Source organism: Carassius carassius, chromosome 18 (genome assembly GCF_963082965.1).
Source record: "Carassius carassius chromosome 18, fCarCar2.1, whole genome shotgun sequence".
NCBI lineage: Eukaryota > Metazoa > Chordata > Actinopteri > Cypriniformes > Cyprinidae > Carassius > Carassius carassius.
In genome coordinates, this window is record NC_081772.1 from 28,185,521 (window position 1) to 28,194,834 (window position 9,314).

At 37.9% G+C, this 9,314-nt stretch overlaps 1 non-coding gene across 1 annotated transcript; it reads left to right on the forward strand.

The window, feature by feature from the left end:
- Positions 1-686: 686 nt before the first annotated feature.
- Positions 687-769, forward strand: trnal-cag (transfer RNA leucine (anticodon CAG)). Its single transcript has one exon. It is a non-coding gene; the product is annotated as a tRNA-Leu (tRNA).
- Positions 770-9,314: the final 8,545 nt, after the last annotated feature.

Here is a 9,314-nt window from a genome sequence, read left to right on the forward strand (position 1 = left end):
CAGTTGTCTAAGCTACTTTAAAGCAGTCATTTGCCTGTTATTAAAAAAGACATATTGATCTGCTTTATCAACACATAAATGTAAAAAAAAAAAAAAAAAAAAAAAAGCTACTTAGTATAAGTCAAGAGCCCAACTAAATATCTCCATGATGGTGACTTTAAACTAAAGATTTTTAACAAGAGGTCAAAATATAAACCTCTGTTAATTCTCAGTAAGAACTTATCTAGACATGTCACAGAAATAAAGTCAATTTGGGTAGTAATAACTGAAGCTGGTAATGCTGTTTGTGGAGCTGTTTAATCGGATCTTGAGAGATTTAAAGTCTTTAATCTTCCGTTCATCTAAGTCTATGGCTGAAGAAAGTTGTAGTTTTTGTTCTTATTTCTCATTCTTTTAGTGCTTGTTCACAGCAGGTGTTTGCATGATTGAATATTTTTTTCAGGAACATCTTACTAACCTTTAAATAACATTCTACTAACATTAAGGAAACTGGATATTTTTATGTTCTTGGAATGTTATCTGTAATCAAAATTAAGTTGACAGAACATTTGAGGAACCTCATACATTATAAAAATGTTCCTCTAACATCAAGAAAACTGTAAGTTTTTTATGTTCCTAGAACCAACACTGAATATTTGGAGAACGTTCTTGGGTATATACCATTATCAGCATATGTTAGTTAGGGTGTCAGGATGGCCGAGCGGTCTAAGGCGCTGCGTTCAGGTCGCAGTCTCCCCTGGAGGCGGGGGTTCGAATCCCACTTCTGACAGATCTATCCTTTGGGGGAAGTCGTGGCCTGGTGGTTAGAGAATCGGACTCCCAATCGAAAGGTTGTGAGTTCGAGTCCCGGGCAGGCAGGAATTGTGGGTGGGGGGAGTGCATGTGCAGTTCTCTCTCCACCCTCAATACCACGACTTAGGTGCCCTTGAGCAAGGCACCGAACCCCCAACTGCTCCCCGGGCGCCGCAGCATAAATGGCTGCCCACTGCTCCGGGTGTGTGTTCACAGTGTGTGTGTGTGTTCACTGCTCTGTGTGTGTGCACTTCGGATGGGTTAAATGCAGAGCACAAATTCTGAGTATGGGTCACCATACTTGGCCGAATGTCACTTCACTTCACTTCACTTAGCCATTAATGCAGCGTTAGTAAGCTCCATCAGTTTTTTTTTTTTTTTTACTTTCACTTTCTCTGTATTGAATTGACTGACGTTCACCAGCATAACTCTTCAGGAGTTTCAGGAGTTAACTCATTTTTATCTGTTCTAAATGTACCTTAAATTTTCAAGTGTTTAATACACAAATCAACATGGGCATGGGCAAATATGGATGCTTTATGCAAATGTAAGTTTATTGTTAGTGAAACCATACTCAGAATAGAGCATGAAGACATGTTTAAAAAGTCATAGATGTTTTTCAAAGAACTTGTTCATGTCTATTAGACAAATGAAAGAAGAATGAAAAAAGAATAAAGAAATAACAGGTTCCTATTACTTCTCTTTGCACTGAGCAATTTACTCACACAAGCCTGTTTACATTTTCGCAGGACAGGGCAGCTCACTTCTTCTGGTTTAAAGATAAGGTACAGGTTTCTTATGAGATTTTGAAGAGTTGTTTGAGTGAATACCAAAGAGCTGTTAAATTAGCTTGATCTAATTATATTTCTGATATTATCTCGAAGAACTGCCATAATTCTAGAGTGCTTTTTTTCTACTGTAAACAATGTACTCCATCCTCCATAACATTTTTCATTGATAAGACTGCTGGAATCCGATCCCAGATTTAATCTGTTACTAATGATCTAATTGTACCCTATGCTCTTCCAAATCAATTGACGTGTTTTACGCCTGTCTGTCTTCCAAAGCTCAAAGAAATAATTGAGCACATGAAGCCCATTAGGTCTCCCTGTGATGTGCTTCTCTTTTATTTAAAGAGGTGGTTCATTCTATTGGTACATGCATTTTAACTATTGTGAATAGTAGCTTGACATTTGGTGTTGTTCCACCAAGTTTTAAACATGCAGTTATCCAGCGCCTTCTTAAAAAAGCTGGTTTAGACTCCTCTGATATGAATAATTTTCATCCCATTTCAAAATTGCCTTATATTTCAAAGATACTGGAGAAGATTGTTTATGCACAGCTTTATGATTTTTTGGTTAAGAAAAACATTTCAGATAGATTTCAGTCAGGGTTTAGTGCCGGCCATAATAAGGAGTCAGCTATTTTGAGGGTTACTAATGATATTTCTATGTGGCGCTGATTCTGGAAATCGTGTTGTTCTGTTACTTTTAGATCTTACAGCAGCATTCAACGCAGTTGACCATAAGATTCTCATTGATCGCCTTAGAGACCATGTTGGGATTCAGGGTTTAGCCTTAGAATGGTTTCCTTCATATTTAAAAGATAAGACTTTTTCAGTCAGTCTAGGGAATTACTCTTCATCTGTTGCCCCTCCCATGTGTGTGGTTCCTCAAGGTTCAATCCTGGGACCGGTTTTGTTTTCCCTTTATATGCTCCCTCTAGGATAAATTTTTGAAAAACATTGCATTCATTATCATTTGTATGCTGATGACTCACAAATGTATTTACCATAGAAACGCAAGGATCATTTATCCATTCAGTCTCTGTATGAATGTTTGGATAAGGTTAAGTGTTGGTTGGCTAATAATTTTCTTCAGATGAATGAGAATAATCTGAGTTTATTTAATTTGGTAAAAATAATTATTTATTTGGATGATGTCACTGACTGCCTGGAGTTACTTCCTGGGAAAAATCTTTCTAGAGTAGAAAAACCTTGGTTTCATTTTTAACTCAGAGCTCAAATTTTATCGACAAATTAATACTGTTGTAAAAATAGTTTTTTCCATCTTCGATCATCTTCTTAAGTCTATCCTTTCTATTGAGGACTTGGAAAAAGCTGTGCATGCTTTTGTGTCATCTCGTTTGGATTCATGTAATGCATTGTATCTGGGTGTGAGTCAGGCCTCTCTCTCCTGTCTGCAGCTTGTTCAGAATTCAGCGGCTAGGCTTTTAACAGGTACTAAGAAGAGAGCGCATATTGCTCCTGTGCTTATTAAATTACACTGGCTTCCTGTACGATACAGGATTCATTACAAAGTACTATTATATGTTTTTAAAGCTTTGCATGGTTTAGCACCAGAGTATATTTCAGATTTATTCAGATTGCATCCAATAGGTCTTTGTGTTCAAATGATCAATTACGTCTGATGGTTCCTCGATCTCGTTTAAAATGCAAAGGTGATTGGGCCTTTTCTGTTGCTGCTCCAAGGCTTTGGAATGACCTTCCTCAGTCTGTAAAATCTTCTCCTACATTTCTTGTATTTCAGAGTGCGCTTAAAACTTATTTGCTTTCATTCGCTTTTAAAAAAATTTGTGTAGTTTGTTCTTTGTTGTTGTTGTGGTATGTTTATAATGTTTTATCTTGATTTTATGCTTATATTTTTATTTAATCTTCCTGTACAGCCCTTTTTGGTTTTAAAGATGTCTATCAATTATGTCTATGAATTAAGATGTACTGTATCCTATCGATCACAAGTGCAGTATCGAGTACCTCAAGGCTCAGTACTAGGGCCGCTACTCTTCACGCTTTATATGTTACCCTTGGGAGATATCATCAGGAAACATGGTGTTAGCTTTCACTGTTATGCTGATGATACTCAGCTCTATACTTCTTCGCGGCCCGGTGAAACACACCAATTTGAAAAACTAATGGAATGCATAGTCGATATAAAAAACTGGATGACGAGTATTTTCTTACTGCTAAATTCTGAAAAAACAGAGGTGTTAATTATAGGACCTAAAAACTCTGCTTGTAATAACCTAGAACACTGTCTAAGACTTGATGGTTGCTCTGTCAATTCTTCGTCATCAGTTAGGAACCTAGGTGTGCTATTTGATCGCAATATTTCCTTAGAAAGCCACGTTTCCAGCATTTGTAAAACTGCATTTTTCCATCTCAAAAATATATCTACATTACGGCCTATGGTCTCAATGTCAAATGCAGAAATGTTAATCCATGCATTTATGACCTCAAGGTTAGATTATTGTAATGCTTTATTGGGTGGTTCTGCACGCTTAGTAAACAAACTACAGCTAGTCCAAAATGCAGCAGCAAGAGTTCTTACTAGAACCAGGAAGTATGACCATATTAGCCCGGTCCTGTCAACACTGCATTGGCTCCCTATCAAACATCGTATAGATTTTAAAATATTGCTTATTACTTATAAAGCCCTGAATGGTTTAGCACCTCAGTATTTGAATGAGCTCCTTTTACATTATAATCCTCTATGTCCGCTACGTTCTCAAATCTCAGGCAATTTGATAATACCTAGAATATCAAAATCAACTGCGGGCGGCAGATCCTTTTCCTATTTGGCGCCTAAACTCTGGAATAACCTACCTAACATTGTTCGGGAGGCAGACACACTCTTGCAGTTTAAATCTAGATTAAAGACCCATCTCTTTAACCTGGCATACACATAACATACTAATATGCTTTTAATATCCAAATCTGTTAAAGGATTTTTAGGCTGCATTAATTAGGTAAACCGGAAACACTTCCCATAACACCCTATGTACTTGCTACATTATTAGAAGAATGGCATCTACGCTAATATTTGTCTGTTTCTCTCTTGTTCCGAGGTCAACGTGGCCACCAGATCCAGTCTGTGTCCAGATCAGAGGGTCACTGCAGTCACCCGGATCCAGTACCTATCCAGACCAGATGGTGGATCAGCACCTAGAAAGGACCTCTACATCCCTGAAAGACCGCGGAGACCAGGACAACTAGAGCCCCAGATACAGATCCCCTGTAAAGACCTTGTCTCAGAGGAGCACCAGGACAAGACCACAGGAAACAGATGATTCTTCTGCACAATCTGACTTTGCTGCAGCCTGGAATTGAACTACTGGTTTCGTCCGGTCAGAGGAGAACTGGCCCCCCAACTGAGCCTGGTTTCTCCCAAGGTTTTTTTCTCCATTCTGTCACCGATGGAGTTTCGGTTTCTTGCCGCTGTCGCCTCTGGCTTGCTTAGTTGGGGTCACTTCATCTACAGCGATATCGTTGACTTGATTGCAAATAAATGCACAGACACTATTTAACTGAACAGAGATGACATAACTGAATTCAATGATGAACTGCCTTTACCTATCATTTTGCATTATTGACACTGTTTTCCTAATGAATTTTGTTCAGTTGCTTTGACGCAATGTATTTTGTTTAAAGCGCTATATAAATAAAGGTAACTGCCTTTGACTTTGACTTTATCAATGCAAGCAAGTGTCATTTGGTCAGTACTTGTCATTTAAATATCTAGGGATTGTGCTGAAAGGTGCTCCATGCATTCTGTTTATTATTATTTACAGGCCTCCAAAATAATCTCCAGTCTTTGATGAAGAGTTCACAAAAGTTTTATCAATGATTTCCTCAGAGTTTGACTGTTTTGCTATTGCAGGGGATTTTAATATTCACATAGATAATGCAGAATACAAAACTACTAAAGAAATGATAATGGTTCTAAACACTTTTGACCTGATTCAGCATGTGCATGGACCCACACACAAAGGTGGACACACTCTGGATCTAATCATCAGTAGGGGTCTTAACATTTCATCCGTTGTTATTAAGGATGTAGAACTATCTGATCACTTCTGGATTTTCTTTGATATATTGATCTCTGCTACCACTGAATCTAGATATGTCTCTGTCAGAAGGAGATGCAGAAACGAGAACACAAGTGTACTATTTATGGAGGCTATATCTTTAACACCAAGCATTTCTGCAGACTCTGTTGATATTCTCCTTGATTCCTTCAACTCAAAAGATAAGAATGTTATTGATGATATTGCTCCAATAATAGTCCGTAAGAAAACAAACCGACAGAAATCAGTTTGGAGAAGATCAACAGCAGTTCAGACTATGAAAAGACAATGCAGAAAAGCCGAGCGGATGTGGCAAAAGTCGAAACTTGAAATTCACTATAGCATCTATAAAGACAGCCTTCATGCTTTTAATGTGAAACTAGCCACAGCTAGACAGAATTTCTTCTCAAACCTTATAAACAGTAACTTAAACAACACTTACACATACTCTTTTTGCCACTGTTGAGAGACTGACTCAACAAGTCAGATTCCCAATGAAATGCTCTCAGACAGCAAATGCAATGAGTTTGCATCCTTTTTTCTGTGAAGATCATCAATATCAGGAAGGCGATTAGCATATCCTCAAGCAATGCAGAGGTCAGACAGATTTGGCAACAATATCAAAAAGATGTATGTCTATTTTTGAAGCAATTGATAGCAAAATTTTGGAAGACATAGTGCAGCTCCTAAAATCGCGGTGAACGCCTCACTTCTTTCTCGGACATTTCCAAACTCCCTGAAAACAGCAGTTGTTAAGCCCCTCCTGAAAAAGAGCAATCTTGATAACACCATTTTGAGCAATTTTAGACCAATATCTTATCTTCCTTTTATAGGCAAAATTATATAAAAGGTAGTTTTTAATCAGCTGAACAAATACTTAAACTCAAATGGATCCCTGGACAATTTTCAATCTGGTTTCCGACCACATCACAGCACATGTACAGCACTCATTAAGATAATAAATGATATTCACTTAAATTGTGACTGTAGTGCTAGATCTCAGTGCTGTGTTTGACACTATCAATCATAACATACTACTAGAGAGACTGGAAAACTGGGTCTGGCTTTCTGGGATGGTACTCAACTGGTTCAGGTCATACTTAGAAGGGAGAGGTTAGTGGACATCTTAAGTGGACGTCCATGACATGTGGAGTCCCACAAGGCTCAATTCTAGCACCGCTCTTGTTTAGCCTGTATATGCTTCCACTAAGTCAAATAATGAGAAAGAACCAAATTGCCTATCACAGCTATGCTGATGATACCCAGATTTACCTAGCCTTATCTCCAAATGATTACAGCCCCATTGACTCCCTCTGCCAATGCATTGATGAAATTAATAGTTGGATGTGCCAGAACTTTCTTCAGTTAAACAAGGAAAAACTGAAGTCATTGCATTTGGAAACAAAGATGAAGTTTTCAAGGTGAATGCATACCTTGAGTCTAGGGGTCAAACAACTAAAAATCAAGTCAGGAATCTTGGTGTGATTCTGGAGACAGACCTTATTTTCAGTAGTCATGTCAAAGCAGTAACTAAATCAGCATACTATCATTTAAAAAACATTGCAAGAATTAGATGTTTTGTTTCCAGCCAAGACTTGGAGAAACTTGTTCATGTCTTCATCACCAGCAGGGTGGACTATTGTAATGGGCTCCTCACCGGCCTTCCCAAAAAGACCATTAGACAGCTGCAGCTCATCCAGAACGCTGCTGCCAGGATTCTGACTAGAACCAGAAAATCTGAGCATATCACACCAGTCCTCAGGTCCTTACACTGGCTTCCAGTTACATTTAGGATTGATTTTAAAGTACTTTTAGTAGTATATAAGTCACTCAATGACCTAGGACCGAAACACATTGCAAATATGTTCACTGAATATAAACATAACAGACCACTCAGATCATTAGGATTGAGTCAGTTAGAAATACCAAGGGTTCACACAAAACAGGGGGAGTCCGCCTTTAGTTACTATGCTGCCCGCAGTTGGAATCAGCTTCCAGAAGAAACACTAGTAACATTTAAATCTAGACTTAAAAATCATTTGTTCAGCCGTGCGTTTATTGAATGAGCACTGTGCAATGTCCGAACTGATTGCACTGTATTTTCACTTTTTTATATATATAAATCATTTTCTGTTTTTAACTGTTTTTAAATTCATTTTAAATAAGTAAATTTTTAAATCCTTTTCAAAGTTTTAAAATTGCTTGTTATATTTTTATTATTTTTATTCATGATTATTTTACTTTCTTTTATGTAAAGCACTTTGAATTACCATTGTTTACGAAGTGTGCTATATAAATAAACTTGCCTTGCCTTGTCTTTCCTCACATTGCCTTGATTTGGTCCAGAAACAGTATAAATTATGCCTAAATGAACCTTAAATGATGTTGAAAATATGTCTACGGACAAATTTTGAACTAGTTTTTAAGCCTGTAAGGAGGTTCTGTGAACGTCTAAATTGGATGTACAGAACACATAAAAAAGGACCAGGCGCACAGATGGCACTAGGGACGGGGGGGACATGACCCCCCCCCCCCCAGATTTATAGTAACCAGATCCGTCCCCCTCAGTGTCTCAATGAAAGGCTCTATTGGTAAACAGAGGATTAATCTGAGTTTCCGCTATGTACAGTAGTCTAAGTAGAAGCGACCCGACCCGCCGCTCCTTAAATGTGTACTAAACGATTTTTGAAAACACACTTTTGACCGCAGTGTCTGACCGAGTCCCAAAACACACTTGTAGCCAATCAGCGGTAAGGGGGCGTGTCTTGTCCTGATAGGGAGAAGAGAGAGCGCTCAATTTGAGTGCACAGGACGCATATTACATTTACATTTAGTCATTTAGCAGACGCTTTTATTCAAAATTAGCATATTAGCAGATCGACTACAGATTGAGAGAGATGGCAGATAAAAAAGAGGGTTTACAATCAGGCAAGAGGCAGGACCGATGTAAATATCGGGGCAGCTTTCCAGCGGTGGAGAGAAACTCAAGGATTGGGAAGGGCTCGAATCGGAGGCTGAGGTTTATTTTTTTCTTTTTGATAGGTGAGTAACGTTGATTTTGCGTTGTTTCACACAACTTTTTGTTTGAATATGCTTGTGTGTCATCTTCGCTTGTTTCCGCGATCATCGTTGCCATGGTTGCGCACGTACGTGTGTGGTCAGGTGAAGATTTCAAAATAGGGGCGAGGCACGGTGGCCGAGAGAGCTCAACGCGCTGCAACTTCACAAAACGCGTTCAAATAGAAAAAGCACCAGCAAATTAAGAAAACATCTTCATCCGTTTGACAGCACACATGCTGCAAATACTCACAACACAAACAAATACAGAAACAAAATACTCAACACAAACAAGATTACCCCAACAAAAAGAATTTTTTTATTTTTTATTTATGAGTATTGATTTAACATTTGTATAACCATAGTTGTACAAATACCATGGTTAAACTATGGTTAGAGTAGTAAATCCATGATTAATTTGTTAATTAATTAATTTGTTGTTTGCTTTTTTTATATAATGTATTTATTAATTAATTAATTTCAATAGTAAAACCATAGGCTATGTTTAGTTTTTGTAAGGTAAGTTGTAAAAGTAAGTTAGCCAGCTTACATTACCTTTCACAGTTACAGTAATTGTGTATTTAGTCAGCTTATTTAGGCTA